The sequence below is a fragment of the Rhinopithecus bieti genome, unplaced genomic scaffold (assembly GCF_001698545.2).
Source record: "Rhinopithecus bieti isolate Rb0 unplaced genomic scaffold, ASM169854v2 scaffold_31173, whole genome shotgun sequence".
Taxonomy (NCBI): Eukaryota; Metazoa; Chordata; class Mammalia; order Primates; family Cercopithecidae; genus Rhinopithecus; species Rhinopithecus bieti.
In genome coordinates, this window is record NW_016813861.1 from 1,688,004 (window position 1) to 1,704,224 (window position 16,221).

Genomic DNA, 16,221 nt, shown 5'->3' on the forward strand with positions numbered 1-16,221 from the left:
ACTACAAGGCTACAGTAACCAAAACAGCATGGTACTGGTACCAAAACAGATATAGAGACCAATGGAACAGAACTGAGGCCTCAGAAATAACACTACACATCTACAACCATCTGATCTTTGACAAAACTGACAAAAACAAGAAATGGGGAAAGGATTCCCAATTTAATAAATGGTGCTGGGAAAACTGGCTAGCCATATGTAGAAAGCTGAAACTGGATCCCTTCCTTACACCTTATACAAAAATTAATTCAAGATGGATTAAAGACTTTAATGTAAGACCTAAAACCATAAAAACCCTAGAAGAAAACCTAGGCAATACCATTCAGGACATAGGCGTGGGGAAGGACTTCATGACTAAAACACCAAAAGCAATGGCAACAAAAGCCAAAATAGACAAATGGGATCTAGTTAAACTAAAGAGCTTGTACACGGCAAAAGAAACTGCCATCAGAGTGAAAAGGCAACCTACAGAATGGGAGAAGATTTCTGCAACCCACCCATCTGACAAAGGGCTAATATCCAGAACCTACAAAGAAAAACACATTTGCAAGAAAAAAACAACCCCATCAAAAAGTGAGCAAAGGATATGAACAGACAATTCTCAAAAGAAGACATCTATGCAGTCAACAGACACATGAAAAAATGCTCCTCATAACTGGTCATCAGAGAAATGCAAATCAAAACCACAATGAGATAACATCTCACACCAGTTAGAATGACAATCATGAAAAAGTCAGGAAACAACAGATGCTGGAGAGGATGTGGAGAAATAGGAATGCTTTTACACTGTTGGTGGGAGTGTAAATTAGTTCAACCATTGTGGAAGACAGTGTGGTGATTCCTCAAGGATCTAGAACTAGAATTACCATTTGACCCAGTGATCCCATTACTGGGTATATACCCAAAAGATTGTAAATCATGCTACCATAAAGACACATGCATACGTATGTTTATTGCAGCACTATCCACAATAGCAAAGACTTGGAACCAACCCAAATGTCCATCAATGATAGATTGGATTAAGAAAATGTGGCACATATATGCCATGGGATACTATGCAGCCATAAAAAAGGATGAGTTCATGTCCTTTGCAGGGACATGGATGAAGCTGGAAATCATTATTCTGAGGAAACTATCGCAAGGACAGAAAATGAAACATCACATGTTCTCACTCATAGCTGGGAATTGAACAATGAGAACACTTGGACACAGGGTGGGGAACATCACACACGGGGGCCCGTCACAGGGTGGCAGGTGGGGGAAGGATAGCATTAGGAGAAATACCTGATGTAAATGATGAATTGATGGGTGCAGCAAACCAACATGGCACATGTATACATATCTAACCTGCATGTTATGCACATGTACCTTAGAACTTAAAGTATATTTAAAAAAAAAATGTGATCCTTACATTGATAGGGCCTCCTTGCAGGGCCTAAGGAAAAAAAACAATGAAGGGCTCTGAGGCTTCACCTTCATCATCTTCACAGCAAACCCAGTTCTGGCTAAGATATATTACTGAGGACATTTCTGAGAATGCTCCAGTTTCTCGAATTAATGAAAAAGCTCTTCAGTTTTGATACTTGGAGATGGGTAATATTACAAATAATCAATTGCCTGCACAAGATAATGGATTATTCTGTTACTGACAGTGTTCCCTTTTCAAGTTTTATTTGTTGAAGTATGATCATTCAAAATTCCAGCATGCATTATTCAAAAANGAAAATGAGGAAAGAAAATAGTAAAGCAAGGAGTCTAAACTTGTTAGAATAACTTCTTCAAAACTGGGAAAAAGCCATTTTTCATGCCTTGCTTAGATCTCCATGGTCGGTAAGACGTGGACAATTTAGATAATTACTGTAGGTAGGAAATACAAACAGTCTCTATAGATACTTCTAGAAGAAACTTTTTTTTCAGCACGTCACAAATCAAAAAACAAATTCTCTTAATTTTCTGCTTTTACTACAGAGCACTGGTCTTTAATTTTTTTCCTGTCTCAGGTACACAGTTTTAACAGTCTAATATTTGGCCACGTTTTCCTCACTTCTTTCTGAGGATAAAGAATGAAATAATTAAATGGCCAAAAGAGGGATGGAGGAGAGGTACAGAATGAGGACTCCCAAGAGAAATTGGAAAAGAAAGATAATATGAATTTGCAGAATAATAAATTTGTCTGGTGTGATGGCTAATACTGAGTGTCAACTTGATTGGATTAAAGCATGCAAAGTATTGTTCCTGGGTGGGTCTGTGAGGGTGTTGTCAAAGGAGATTAACATTTGAGTCAGTAGACTGGGACAGGCCAACCCATCCTCAATCTCGGTGAGCACCATCTAATCAGCTGCCACCATAAAAGCAGGAATGGAAAGAACAGACAGCCTGGGTCTTCTGGCTTTCGTTTTTCTCCCATGCTGGATGCTTCCTGCCCTCGAACATCAGACTCCAAGTTCTTCAGCTTTTGGACTCCTGGACTTACACCACTGGTTTGCCAGGGGCTTTCAGGCCTTTAGTCACTGGCTCAAGACTGCACTGTTGGCTTCCCTACTTTTGAGGTTTTGGGACTCAGAGTGGCTTCCCTGCTCCTCAGCTTGCACATGGCCTATTGTGGGACTTCTCTTTGTGATCGTGTGAGTCAATACTCCTTAATAAACTCCCTTTCATGTATACGTCTATCCTATTAGTTCCGTCCTAGAGAACTAATACATCTGCCCTCCCTATCATCTTCTCAAACTATCTTTGGAGTATGGACTCTGGAAGAGGGAGGCCTACTGTTTGGATAAGATGGTCAGGCATCAATCAGGGACTTGCCTGATCTATACAGTCTGGGCAGTAGGGTGGTCACTGCATTTGTCAAGTGGGCTTAATTAGTTCAGTGCCTCCTGTTGATAATGCATAAACAATGTTTGTAACCTTAGAACATTAAAAAAATATGAGGGGTGAATTGGGAATAATGGTACCCATATTAAATAATTGATTCACCAATAAACTAAATGTAATGCACACTTCACCTTCACCAAGGATTTGAGGCACTCAGCAGATACACTTGTAAAAAAGTAAATAAAAATTTTAAAGAGTGTGGCGATGGAAAATAGAATAGTAGGTTAGTAATCATGATGGTGGGGGTATTGGGTACTGGGCAAATTGAACACAAACATCCCATCCAGGAGGGCCTGCCCAGACACTAAAATACAATGAATTTGACTCAGAAACCAAATTTGTCATCAAAACCAGTGATAAGAAAACTAGGGTTAGTTTAAAACTTTGATTAATCATGAGAGAGAAAAAAATTATTTCTTCCAGGAAGCAATGCTATTCCTATTATTGCTTTTAAAAGGAATTTATCAAGTAAATATTCATAGCAAACAAAATAATAGATTTATAAACTGTTTCTTGTATTGTCAGTTGACAAAGGCCAGCTGAGTTTTCAAAAGGCTACTGGGTGAAAGCAGCTCTTCAGGGAGTCATCCATAACTAGATACAGTTTCCTAAACAGCTCACCCAAGCATACATACGAAAACAACAGACTAAAAAGAACACCTACTATAATTCTAGTACTTCTGATTCCTTCTCAATATGGTGTTGGTAAAATTGGCTAAGAGAAATGCTTCTGCCCTAGTTCTGATTCAGGTTTTCTTTTCTTTTTGTCCATGTTCTTTATAAACATTATGTATTATAGTTGAATAACTATAGAAAATTTATTTCTAATTGCTCTCATTGAGATTTTAAAGGATATTTATTTGCAGCATTTTATTTAATTTTTTTAAGACAGGGTCTCACTCTGTCACCCAGGCTGGAGTACAGTGGCATTACCTTGGTTCACTGCAGCCTTGACCACCTCCTGGGCTCAGGTGATCCTCCCACCTCAGCCTCTTGGGTAGCTGGGACCACAGGCGTGTGCCACCACACCCAGCTGATGTTTTGTATTTTTTGTAGAAATGGGGTTTTGCCATGTTGCTCAGGCTGGTCTTGAACTCCTGAGCTCAGGTGATCCTTCCACTTTGGCTTTGGCCTCTCAAAGTGTTGGAATTACAGGCATGAGCCACCGCGCCCAGTCTGCATTTCATTTTCTATGGCTATTTTCTCTCTTTGGATCATAGAACTTTAGTTTCTTTTTGAGATGGTAACTTGTAGAAGAATGGCAACATGATTTCAATAAGGTTAATAGACTCCCAACACTTTTATAGATGAGATGGAGGAATATAATTTGGGTGGCTGATTTGTAACCAATTGAATAACTGTATCCCAAGGATGTAGGCTGTCCTTCTGCATGGAGGACTCTGGCATGCTGTGAGGATTCGTTCATGTATAAGAAATGCAGGAGGAAGGGTAGTGGAGTAGATAGAGCTCAATTTTGGACATATATGTTGGAGGTTCATGTTGAAATGCACTTTATTAGTTGAATATATTGACTTGGGGACAGAGAGAAAGGGACAGAGAGAAAGAGACAGAGAGAGAAGGGGTAAGAGGGAAGGGGGAGAGAAAGGGAAAGAGGAAGATATCTAGTGATATAACAAACATTTATTAAATATCAACAATTATGTAACAAGTGATATCTAAGCACTTTACATGTTATAACTCATGAGACCCTGGCAACCATGTCAGGGTTATCTCATTACAATCTCCATTTCACAGATGAACTGAAATATGAGTGGTAAACTACTTTTCCCAAGCTCACACAGCTGGTAGGTGGTAAGAACTGAGATATGAACCCTGCTTGAAGTTGGAGACTTTTGGCCATTAAGTCATAGGCATGGCTGAGTTGCTCAGGTTGTCTGGATGAACTGAGGTACATCAATGTGTTGACTTTAGAGGTACAGAAAAAATAAAGGCCACATTTTTGGAGAATGTGTTCATAGCCTTCAGTCCCGAAAGCTTGAAAAGTGTGATATAGAGTGAGTAATAAGAAGAACATGGCAGACACCTGGGGACAAAGTTTCAAGAAAGTGGGAATGAAGCTGACATCCAAGGACCAAAGCAAGCAGAAAGGTGCCAGAGACAGCAGCAGAACCATTTCAAAGCAAGGATGGGTGAGAAAGCAGATGGCAGTGAATGGTTGTGCACCTGAAAACTTTCAATGCAGGATAATCTAGAAGCTTGACCATGAAGCAGAGGGAGAAGGGGTTGTGGCTAGCTACTTAGGAAACCAAAATGAAGAGAAGGGTTTTAATCTTTCAATGAGAGAGGCTTGAGTGTATTTTAAATATTGAGTGGCAAACGGAGAAAGAAAAGGTGAAGATGCAAAAACAGAGGGTAATACTTGGTGAAAGGTTGTGGAGGGTGCAGGAACAGATGGACTCCTAAGCCCAGGTGCCAAGAACATCTTGGATAGAATTGCATTCTGCTTTAGGATGGAGGAAGGAAGTAATGATGAATGTATGAGCACAGCTAAATGTATAGGTAGGATGCCCATGCTTCTAACAGCTAAAAGAAAAGAAAAAAAGCAAAACAGAAATTAATGTATAGGTAGAGGAGAAAACTTTATGCTTTTCATCATGAGGAAATGGAGGCCCAGACAAGCTAACGGATTGGTGTAGGGTCAGTCTCACAGCCCTTTCCTTTATAAATCACCCAGTCTTGGGTATGTCTTCATAGCAGCATGAGAATGGACTAATACGATAGCACAGTAGGGTGCTGGTTATTTCCTGTTAGGTTGGTGCAAAAGTGATTGCGGTTTTAGACCGTGAATTTTAAATAATTTATTACTAGGCTCAAACACATCTTTATTAATGAAAATAGAAATCATTACAATCAACACATTTTTTGCCAACAAGAAATAAGTTTGTTTATTCCTATAGCATAACAATCTGTGCTTTGGGGCCAGGTGCGGTGGCTCACGCCTGTAATCCCAGCACTTTGGGAGGCTGAAGCGGGTGGATCACAAGGTCAAGAGATCAAGACCATCCTGTCCAACATGGTGAAACCACATCTCTACTAAAAATACAAAAAAATTAGCTGGGCGTGCTGGCACGTGTCTGTAGTCCTAGCTACTTGGGAGGCTGAGGCAGGAGAATCGCTTGAACCCGGAAGGTGGAGGTTGCAGTGGGCCAAGGTCGCACCACTGCACTCCAGCCTGACGACAGAGTGAGACTCCGTCACAGAACAAACAAACAAAACAACCTGTGCTTCGGGATTCGATGAACCCTTGGAAAGCATTTTCTGTATCCTGCTCCTTGTGGAAGCATTTTCACCACAAAAAGTTGTCAAGATGCTTGAAGTGGTAGTCGGTTGGCGAAGGGTCAGGTGAATATGGTGAATGAGGCAAAACTTCGTAGCCCAGTTCATTCGACTTTTGAAGCGTTGGTTGTGTGATGTGCAGTCTAGCGTTGTGGAGAAGAACTGGGCCACTTCTGTTGACCAATGCCGACTGCAGGTGCTGCAGGTGCTGCAGGTTTTTGTGCATCTCATCAATCTGCTGAACATAATTCTCAGATGTAATGGTTTCGCCAGGATTCAGAAAGCTGTAGTAGATCAGACCAGCAGCAGACCACCAAACAGTGACCATGACCTTTTTTGGTGCAAGTTTGGCTTTGCAAACTGCTTTGGAGCTGTTTCTCAGTCCACCCACTGAGCTGGTTGCCACCAGTTGTCTGTAAAATCCACTTTTCATTGCACGTCACAATCTGATGAAGAAATGGTTCATTGTGCATAGAATAGGAGAAGATCACACTTCAAAATGATGATTTTTAAAAATTTTTGCTCAGGTCATGAGGCACCCACTTACCGAGCTTTTTCACCTTTCCAATTTGCTTCAAATGCCTGTAGAATGGCCGACGTTGAATTCTTTGCCAGTTGTAAGAGGTTCAGCTTGGATGATTATTCTCAATTGGTCATTGTCAACTTCTGATGGCTGGCCACTATGCTCCTCATCTTCAAAGCTCTCATCTGCTTTGCAAAATGTTTTGAACCATGACTGCACTGCATGATTGTTAGCAGTTCCTGGGCCAAATGCATTGTTGTTGTTGTGAGTTGTCTCTGTTGCTTTCTCGAGTAAGAAAATTGCTCGAATTTGCTTTTTGTCTAATTATCATTTCCATAGTCTAAAATAAATATAAAATAAACAGCAAGTAATAAGTCATTAGCAAAAAAAAAAAACCCCACAAAGTGTGAAATGTACATTAAAATGATGTATAACATAACCACATTTAAGAATGTATTCCAGTATCAAATGGCAAATTTAAATAATGCAAAAACTGCAATTACATTTGCACCAAACTAATACATGCTGTCTTCCTCCTCTTCCTCCATACTTTCATGTCTGAAAAGGCTGATTTATGCAGCATTCCTCAGGTTCCCTTGCCAGCTGGCTTTTGATTGGAAGTCCTTGTTAACAAAGAAGGAACGAGCCTTCTATTAGAGAACATAGCTGTGTTAGGATGCTCTCATATGGCTATAAATACCTGAGACTAGATAATTTATAAAGAAAGAGTTTTAACTGGCTCTTGGTTCCGCAAGTTGTATAATAAGCCTGATACTGGGCTCAGCTCCTGGGGAGGCCTCAGGAAGCTTACAATCATAGTGGAAAGTGAAGGGAGCAGCAGGCACATCACAAGGCCAGAGCAGGAGCAAGAGTTAGGGCACAAGGTGCCACACACGTTTAAATAACCAGATCTTGTGAGAATTCACTCACTGTTGCCAGGATAGTACCACAGAAATGATACTAAACTATTCATGAGATATCTGCCTCATGATCCAATCACTTCCCACCAAGTCCAACCTCCAAAATTAGGGATTACGTGTCAACAAGGGATTTGGGCAGGGACACACATCCAAACTACATGAATAGTCATAGTTCTATTAAATTGGAAGCTAAGACTCTTAGTTACTTGGGGCTTCTTTTGCCACTGTATGTACTGGCAGATTACTAAGGGGAAATTTTGTCTCTGCCCTCTTCTCCCCACTATTATCTATCTTCTGCTGTGTTTTACCCCAGAAGGCTGATCCCTGTGGGTTACATTACCCAATGGCTTCCACCAATAGAAGATCCAGGCAGGAGATAGAGAAGTGGGAGAGGCAGAGATCTGTCTTCCCTATTCACTGCTTGCCCAAAGTGGAAGCCCTTACAAGGCTTGGGTGACACTTTCTTCACCTTGGGCCTTTCTCCAGGTAGGTTCTGTGCAAAGCAGTCCCTGATACTGTGCCTGTAGGAGGTTAGTTTGGGAGTGTTCATGGGATGACCACTTGGGGTGGGCGAGTGAGAGGATCAGGATTGGGCAGAGTGGGCTAGGATGGCCCTGCAGTTAGTTGTCCCAATTTGGGGCATGTGAACTGGATCTTCATACCTCTGCATAGACCAGTCATTGCATGAGGCTGCCCCAGGGAAAGGGGACATGCTTTTGGGTGAGGCAGTTCCCCTTAGGCAAGGACAGGTCCCAGAGAGAAATCTGGTTGAGGCCTGTTGGCCCCCGCACTTCCAACTGCTAGTAGATGAGTGCTCCATCCCTGGGGTGGGGAATCAAGGTGATGCTCCCTTCCCAACCCTTTGAACCAAGGAGTTGTAAAGGTTTTCTGCTCTTGCAGTTCCTGAGTGCCTCAGCACCTCTGGTTTTTGTTTCTTCATTAAGTTCTCTTAATTGATTCTTCTGAGTTGATCTGTTTCTTTTCAGGGCCCTAATATAGATAATAATAAATTATATAAATATATAAATAGAAACACTTAAATGTTCAGAAAGTTTAGTAGTCTATAATACAGAGACTTGATCTGGCCTGGGAGGGGAGGGCAAGTTTGGTCAAGGAAGTGACATTTGAACCAAAATCTGAAAAGCTAACTTAACAAAGGAGACAGAGAAGGGAGAATGGAGGAGGCATTGAATCCATATGGCCCGGATCACAAGGCGGGCGGGGGCAGTACAGGACGAGGGAGACGGGGAATCAGCTTGAGAGAAAGGTAGGGACAACACTCTCTGGGTTTTGTGGACCTCATTTTGTTAATTCAAAAGTAATGGAAAAGCTTTACAGATTTTGAGCTGGGGAGGGGACACAGTCAGATAAGCATTTTAAGACGATCTCTCTAGCTAATCAAAGACCAGTGTTATTTTTAATTTGGTGAGAAATTACCACTTGCCTATGTCTGTTAGAAGCAGAAAAGTCTCTTTTTTGTTTACTAGTCTCCAGACTTGCTGGACTGAGGTTTCTACCCCTGGGCTAATCCTGCATATAAATGGCTAATCCTGCATATAAACCACAGTATTTCATGGACAGAAGACTGTTACACGCTATACCCCACGGTGCCTGTTGCATCTTTTTCACATCATGGCAATTTTTTTTCCCTAGCAGGTAAGATAATACAAAAAAAGTATTAATCATTAGACTTTCAATTCAGGAACAATTGTACTATATATCAAAAAGTTGGGAAAGAATATAGTTTATCTATACATTCCACTTGTTTTAGACTCTTTAAAAAGCACACAAATGTCAACGATATTTGGTCTTGGAATTGATTTAATAGAATTTCCCTTTAGATATTAATGAAAAACAGAATGGAGAGTGTTCCTCATAATCACACACACACATACACACATGCGCACACACACACAAACACACAGCTTAGGCCCCCAGGGCTCGTTTCTGCTTTCTCAGATCCTGATGACTATTGAGCAGAGATGAACAGTCATGGGACAGGGCCCAACTGCTTAATTTAGGAAGTGACATTAAATTCTTCTTGGAAGAAGTTGGCACAATGTTTTTGTTCTGTTTTAGATGTTACTTAATGGGATGTTAGAAGGGAAGTTGTGACTGATGCATCAAGAAATGGCAGATACCAAAATCACTTACGAAATTTCAAAGTAAATAGCTGAGGACTGCTTAGATGCTTAATCACACAGGCTACAAAAGACTCAAGTGACTGCAGATGGAGGAAGGCTTCTGAGAATTTATTTGGACAGGGCTGTGCTGAGAGTCCCACCCTCACCCCACAATGGGCGGGGGCACTGGCATCGAACACCAAGCTGAGTGAGAAGGGCTTCTCCAGGCCTTCCAGGGAGCTTGCTGGCTGCTCCTGGCCAACAGCAGACTGGGCCTGACTCCCATCGGAGGAAGGCCAGCATCCTAGGGCAGACAGTGGAGGGTTGGCAGAGGCCTGTGCCTGGGAGGTCACTGTGCTATTTTCCAACCACACTGTGTGAGTCTCAGATACCATATGTGGAATCCGCAGCAGGAAGGTCAGCTTGAGGTCATTTTAAAAGGGATTCTTCTGAAAAAGTCTCACTGAAGGGTTGACAGGACCCTGATGCTGAGAGTCTGTGTGGAGGGGACAGAAGGAAAACCAAGGTTGGGGTAGAATAAACAGCTAGAGAAAATTCATTGCCAGTGTCAGGAAGCATGGCCAAACATTCCCAGTGAGGGCTCACAACAGTGTTCATGGAAGAGTCACTTTCAAATACCCACCAAGCCCAGCGTGGGTAATGCCTTTCTACCAGAGGTCCAGTTCAGTACATGCCTTCCTGTGGCCTCCACCCCTCTTTCCCCTTACCATGGCTAGCAAGTGGGCTGTGGAAGAGTGACATGGGGGAGGAACAAAGCTCCTTGTCCGCACTTCTGCCCACAGGAGGCCCCTGGTGGGGAAGGGGACAACATTTTAATTACTGAATTAAGAGCAGGGTTTTTCTCTTAAAGTAACAGGATTTTCTATTACCTGAGAGAATAAACAAGTTATGGGACTGCGTGAGTTTCATTCTGTGGAAGAGGAAGAACTATCCTCATGGAACAGATTATTAAAGGGATAGCAGAAGACTAAAAATTCAGTTGCTTTTATGGACATACCCATGAGTCCTGTTAATTTCATGTTTTGGTTATGTATAGAGTTTACATTCTGCTTCTGGAGTAGTGAAATCATTTTATCAAAAAAATCCTATTGATATTGCCCCAGGATTACAAATTTACAAAAACATGCTTGCCCTCTTTTTATTAGTTTATGTGGCTAAATCATAATTCTTTTCAAACCAATGGGAAAGTCTCAAGGAAATAGAAGATGGAATAAACTAAAGAACAGTGCTGGGCTGGGTGCTATGGCTCACGCCTGTAATCCCAGCACTTTGGGAAGCTGAGGCCGGTGGATCACCTGAGGTCAGGAGTTCAAGACGAGCCTGGCCAACATGGTGAAACTCCATCTCTACTAAAAATACAAAATTAGCTGGGTGTGGTGGCAGGCACCTGTAATCCCAGCTACACAGGAGGCTGAGGCAGGAGAATCGCTTGAACTCAGGAGGCGGAGGTTGCAGTGAGCCGAGATTGCCCCATTGCACTCCAGCCTGGGTGACAGAGCGAGACTATGTCGCAAAACAAAAAACAAAAAACCCACAACAGACTGTTAAAGCAATTAGGAAGTAAATGTTACACCTAAGGGACTTGTATCTAGAATATTCAAGGAACTATTACATCTTGATAAGAAATGGACAAAAATTTCATTTAATAATGGCCAAGAATCTGAACAGACATTTCTACAATGTTATCTTTTTTGAAAGAAGATAAACAGGTAGCTGATAAAATCATGAAAAGATGCTCATTATCACTAGCTATCAGGAAAATGCAAATCAAATCCACAATGAGATATTATACCCACTAGAATGGCTGTAATAAAAAAGACATTAAAATTAGTGTTACTGAGGATGTGAAGAAACTGGAACCCTCATACATTGCTGGTTGGGAGGCAAAATGGTGCATCACTTCGGAAAACAGATTGGCACCATGACTCATCAATTCCACTCCTCGGTATGTACCCAAGAGAAATGAAAACACACGTCCACACAAAAACTTGTACACACATGTTCACAGTAGCATTAATCATAATAGCCAAAAAGTGGACACCCAAATGTCCATTAACTGATGAATGGATAAACAAAATGTGGCATATCCAAACAATGGGATATTATGCAGCCTTAAAAAAAAGAATCAAAACTGATCCATGCTACTCCATGGATAAACTCTGAAAACGTTACACTAAGTGAAAGAAGTCAGTCACAAACAATCACAATTGTATGATTTCATTGATATGAAACCTCTAGAATGGGCAAATCCATAGACACATGAGTGGTTGCAATCGGCTAGTGATGGTTTGGGAGGGAGGGAACTGAGTACTAAAGAGAATTTTTTTTGAGACCAGTGTGATTAAAATGTTCTAAAAGTGATCATGGTGATGTTTGCACAACATTGTAAATATACTAAAAAGCACTGAGTCATACACTTTAAATAGGCAAATTATATTGTATATAATTTTTTTTTTTTTTCAGACAGAGTCTGGCTCTGTTGCCCAGGCTGGAGTGCAATGGCACAATCTCAGCTCACTGCAACCTCCGCCTCCTGGGTTCAAGTGATTCTCCTGCCTCAGCCTCCAGAGTAGCTGGGATTATAGGCCCCCACCACCACACCTGGCTAATTTTTGTATTTTTAGTGGAGACTAGGTTTCACCATGTTGAAACATAGTTTCACCATGTTTGAGACTAGGCCAGGCTGGTCTCAAACTCCTGACCTCAGGCGATCCGTCCTCCTCAGCCTCCCAACGTGCTGGGATTACAGGCATGAATCACCGTGCCCGGCCATATTATATATAATTTAAAAATGTTATGCATGGTCCACTACATGGGAGTCTCATGATGACAGGGACAGAGCCAGCTTTGCACATTACCTTATCTCTAGCCAGTGTCCAACACACAGGCACTCAACTAGTATTTCTTGAGGAAGTAGCACGCTTTTATACTGTTCCTGATGTTTATCCAGTGCTTCATAAATTGCAAAGCATGTTTTTTCCCACAGACAGCAGCAGTTCCTTTGAGTCTCATAACAACCCCGAAGGTGGTCCGAGTAGGTGATATGAAACTGTTACTGGCCCACATTGTAAAAAATGAGGCGCTGTACAACAGGATAAAGACCAAAACAACAACAACAACAAACAACAACACAACCCGTATTTGTCTACTAAGTTTTATCTGGAGGAGCTCTTTCCCAGGCCCAATTGTCTCCCACTGCTCCTGTGCCCCAGTGAGGGAACGCGCTTCTCATTACAATCAGCGCTGCTCTGGGAGACTGACTCCCAAAATGCCATAAAACAGAGGAGCAACCAGGGTCAGCTGGAAGGCAGAAACCAAAGAACCCAGATTCCTTTTCTGAGCAAACACAGTGGGATTTTAGCTTGGGGATACTGGACCCAGTCTTCTCAAATAGTTCCTACCAGAAGGTTTGTGTTAGCGGGTGTCCCATGACCACGATCTCAATAGCATGTAGTTTACGTATCTTCCAGGCTCCGAATTCAGTGTTCTAGGTTCTAGTTCTCCACCCCTAACTCACATGCTTGGTGAAGAAACCCAGATTAGTCACATTTCAGATTGGACCTTTCCAGCTGTAGTAGCAGGCAGTCACAGGGGGAGTCACCTTGCTGAAAAAAACTCACTGGACGCCCCCTGAAAAGAGGTCTTGAGAAGTTGTTCCGATTCGGACGCTGACTCCTAGTCGGCTACAGAACCCCTGGCCACTGGACATTTAAAGACGTTCTCTTTGAGGTCCACCCGGGCGGCCCAGAATCGTTGGCCACCTTCCAGAAGGGAAGTGGGAGAGACCAGGGGTACCCCGAGGGACCCGGGGCGTTCCCCGCGGGGCGGAGCGCTCCAGACTGCGGAGCGCTGTGGGCAGCGGCGCAGGTGAGCAGCGCGAGCAGAGTTGGCCGCGGCAGTCCTGGCGCCTCCGCCTCCGCGGCGCCCACACTGCGCTCCACCCCGGCCCGGGGGGCGGGCAAGGGCTCTGCCCCACCGCCCGGGGGCTGCCAAGGGGAGTTGGGGCGGCGACGTGGGACGTGGGCGTCTGGGGACCTGTGCGCCCGCGCCCGCCTCAGGGTTGTCGCTGAGGCTCCGGGGCCGCCACTGGCTGCTGGGCGCTGGGCGCTGGCGCCGCGGTGAGCCTGCAGGTGGTTCCCGGGCCGCCCTTTTTCTCCTCCCCCTTTCCTTTCCTTTCGCCTTCCCCTCCCTCTCGCCCGGTGTCCCGCCGGCAACTTCCCTCTGCTTCCCTCCTCCCTCTCCAATCCGGAGGGAGGGAAGGAGCCAGCGGCGCTTTCCTGCCCGCCTGCAAACTTCATCGGGGACTTCGCGGCTCCTCCTCCCGCCCGCGGCCGCCGCTGCCCTCGGCGCTGCTCCCTGAAGGAACTTCCTCTAGCCGCGCGGTCCCGCGAAGCCCTGCGGGTGGATGGAACGTGCGCCAGGAAGCCGCGGCTCGGACCCCAGCCCTGTTCCCGCGTCCGCCCGGGAGCCTGCGGCCGCCCGCGCGCCCATCGTCCCGTCCTTCCTGCCTCGCCCCGGCTCTCCCTGCGGGCAGGGGCGCCAAGCTTCCCTCTGCGCCCCGCCACTGCCTGGGACTTCCTTTTGTGTTGGATGCAGGCTCGCGCCCCGCGCCGACGGGGGCATGACTTGAAGGTCCCGCGCACGCGGCCCGCCCCGACCATGGCCCTTCACAAGAGGACCTCTGGAGCCCGCGTCGGCTGCCGCCGGCGAGGCGGCGGGGCCGGGCTGCGGGCGCGCCTCCTCTCCGCTCGCTGGAGCAGGTTCAGCTCGCATTGCTTGGGCTTGCCTGCTAGCGCAGCTGGCGACCTGTCGCGCTGAGCTGGGGGACATCTTCGGTCGAGCTCGAGGTCCAGTGCGGCCGCGCTGGGCCACCGCACCGCCGCGCTGCACCGCCGCCTCGACGCCCTGCACGCCGCCGCTGTGCGCCTGGACCACCGCCGAGTGAAAATCCGTGAGTGGCCGGCGGGCCGGGGGAGGGGAACCGGCCGGGAGGCACCCGGAGAGCTGCTCCCGCCCGCCCCCTGGCGGCCCCGGGTCGGCGCGGGGGCCGCGGAGCCCCGCGATGTCGGGGTCTCGAGTGGGGACCGCCGGACCCCAGCGGGAGGCTGGGCAGGTGGCAGGGGCGCAGAGCGCTCTGTGACTCGGACTCCTGGAGGGTCTTGGCTACCTCGAGGGAGTGGGCGCAGAGGGTGGGAATTGGGCTGGCCCAGTCCCCCTGACCGCTCCTTCTGTGTCTGTCTCTGTCTGTCTGTCTGTCTGTGTGGGAGGCTGAGAGGAGACCGGCGCTGCAGACAGAGGAGGAGCCAAGGTCGTGGGAAAAGGGTCACAGGCAGGTAGCCTGTTGAAAAGCTAGGGGAGAATATACATTTGGGCTTATAGTAGTTATAGTTTTGGAAACTTCAGGACCATCCGTTTGTAAAACCCTGGGGATGTCGGCGAGCGTTGGGGTTGCTTGCCCCCTCTCTTCCCGCCGCCTACCTGTGTTCTTACCTACAAGCAGAACTATGCAGACTTTACGGGTTTCCCCATTTGGCGCTGAATTTTCTTTCTTTTCCCAGACCCACCGGCTCTTTGTGATTCAGAAAACCTTGACCTTGAGTTCAGGCTCTGAATCCCATTCATCTTTGTCTGGCTTCCTCCAACCCTGAAAGTCAAGTCTATGTCCTGACATAGTGATCTCTCCGATCATCCATTTCATTTCAGCAGCTTAACTGGCTCCGGTGAATGAAGCAACTGGAATTTCCTGCTGGACCAAAGCAGAGAAACTTTCAGTGTGATGTCTCTGTGGTTTCTCCCTTTTAAGTACGTGAACTTGGTCATAATCCTAAGTGTAAAGAATAAATTGGAGATGGTTGATGGGTTGCTGGGTGGGAGGGGAGATGTTGGTGTAACACACGCTTAGATTTCAGCAGCTCTGGATGAAATAGCTTTTTCTCCTAGAATCACTTCATATGCAATCTCGAATAGCTCGTTTTCCAGCTAACTAGAAAAACTTAGCTATATTTTAACTACCTTACAGCCTAAGAGTTCAAAATTTTCGATTACTTAATTTCAGTGAGATTGCTTGCTATAATACATCTTTCTCCAAGTTGTATAATTATCATGTGGCAGTTTTACATTTTTGTGTTCATCTCTTTGATTGTGCTGTCAACACATTCATATGAATTGTGGACAGTTCCTAACCTGGGAGAGCCTCCCTCTCCAAGAAAAAAAAAAATCTGGGGAGGAATCAAAATGATCTCATAAAGTTGTTGACATAATCAGAATATATCTACATAATGTGAGTAATGACTTCATGCATATAGTAGGATATACTGTCCTAGTAGGATGTCATGGTCTACAAGGCAATCACGAGTTGCTTCTAGCGTTTTCTGTGTAGGGTGTAGGTGCATGGGAGAACCAGAATTTCACCCTTGACAAAGAATGTGATGAGGAAGATCTGATTGATAGGTGAACTGATCTA

At 45.0% G+C, this 16,221-nt stretch overlaps 1 long non-coding RNA gene across 1 annotated transcript; it reads right to left on the reverse strand.

Moving 5' to 3' along the window:
* Positions 1-9,847: 9,847 nt before the first annotated feature.
* LOC108513293 (uncharacterized) lies at positions 9,848-13,732 on the reverse strand. The gene is made up of 3 exons (XR_001880850.1): positions 12,617-13,732; positions 10,466-10,547; positions 9,848-10,233 (listed from the first exon to the last, which is right to left on the reverse strand). It is a non-coding gene; the product is annotated as an uncharacterized LOC108513293 (long non-coding RNA).
* Between the last annotated feature and the right edge of the window lie 2,489 nt (positions 13,733-16,221).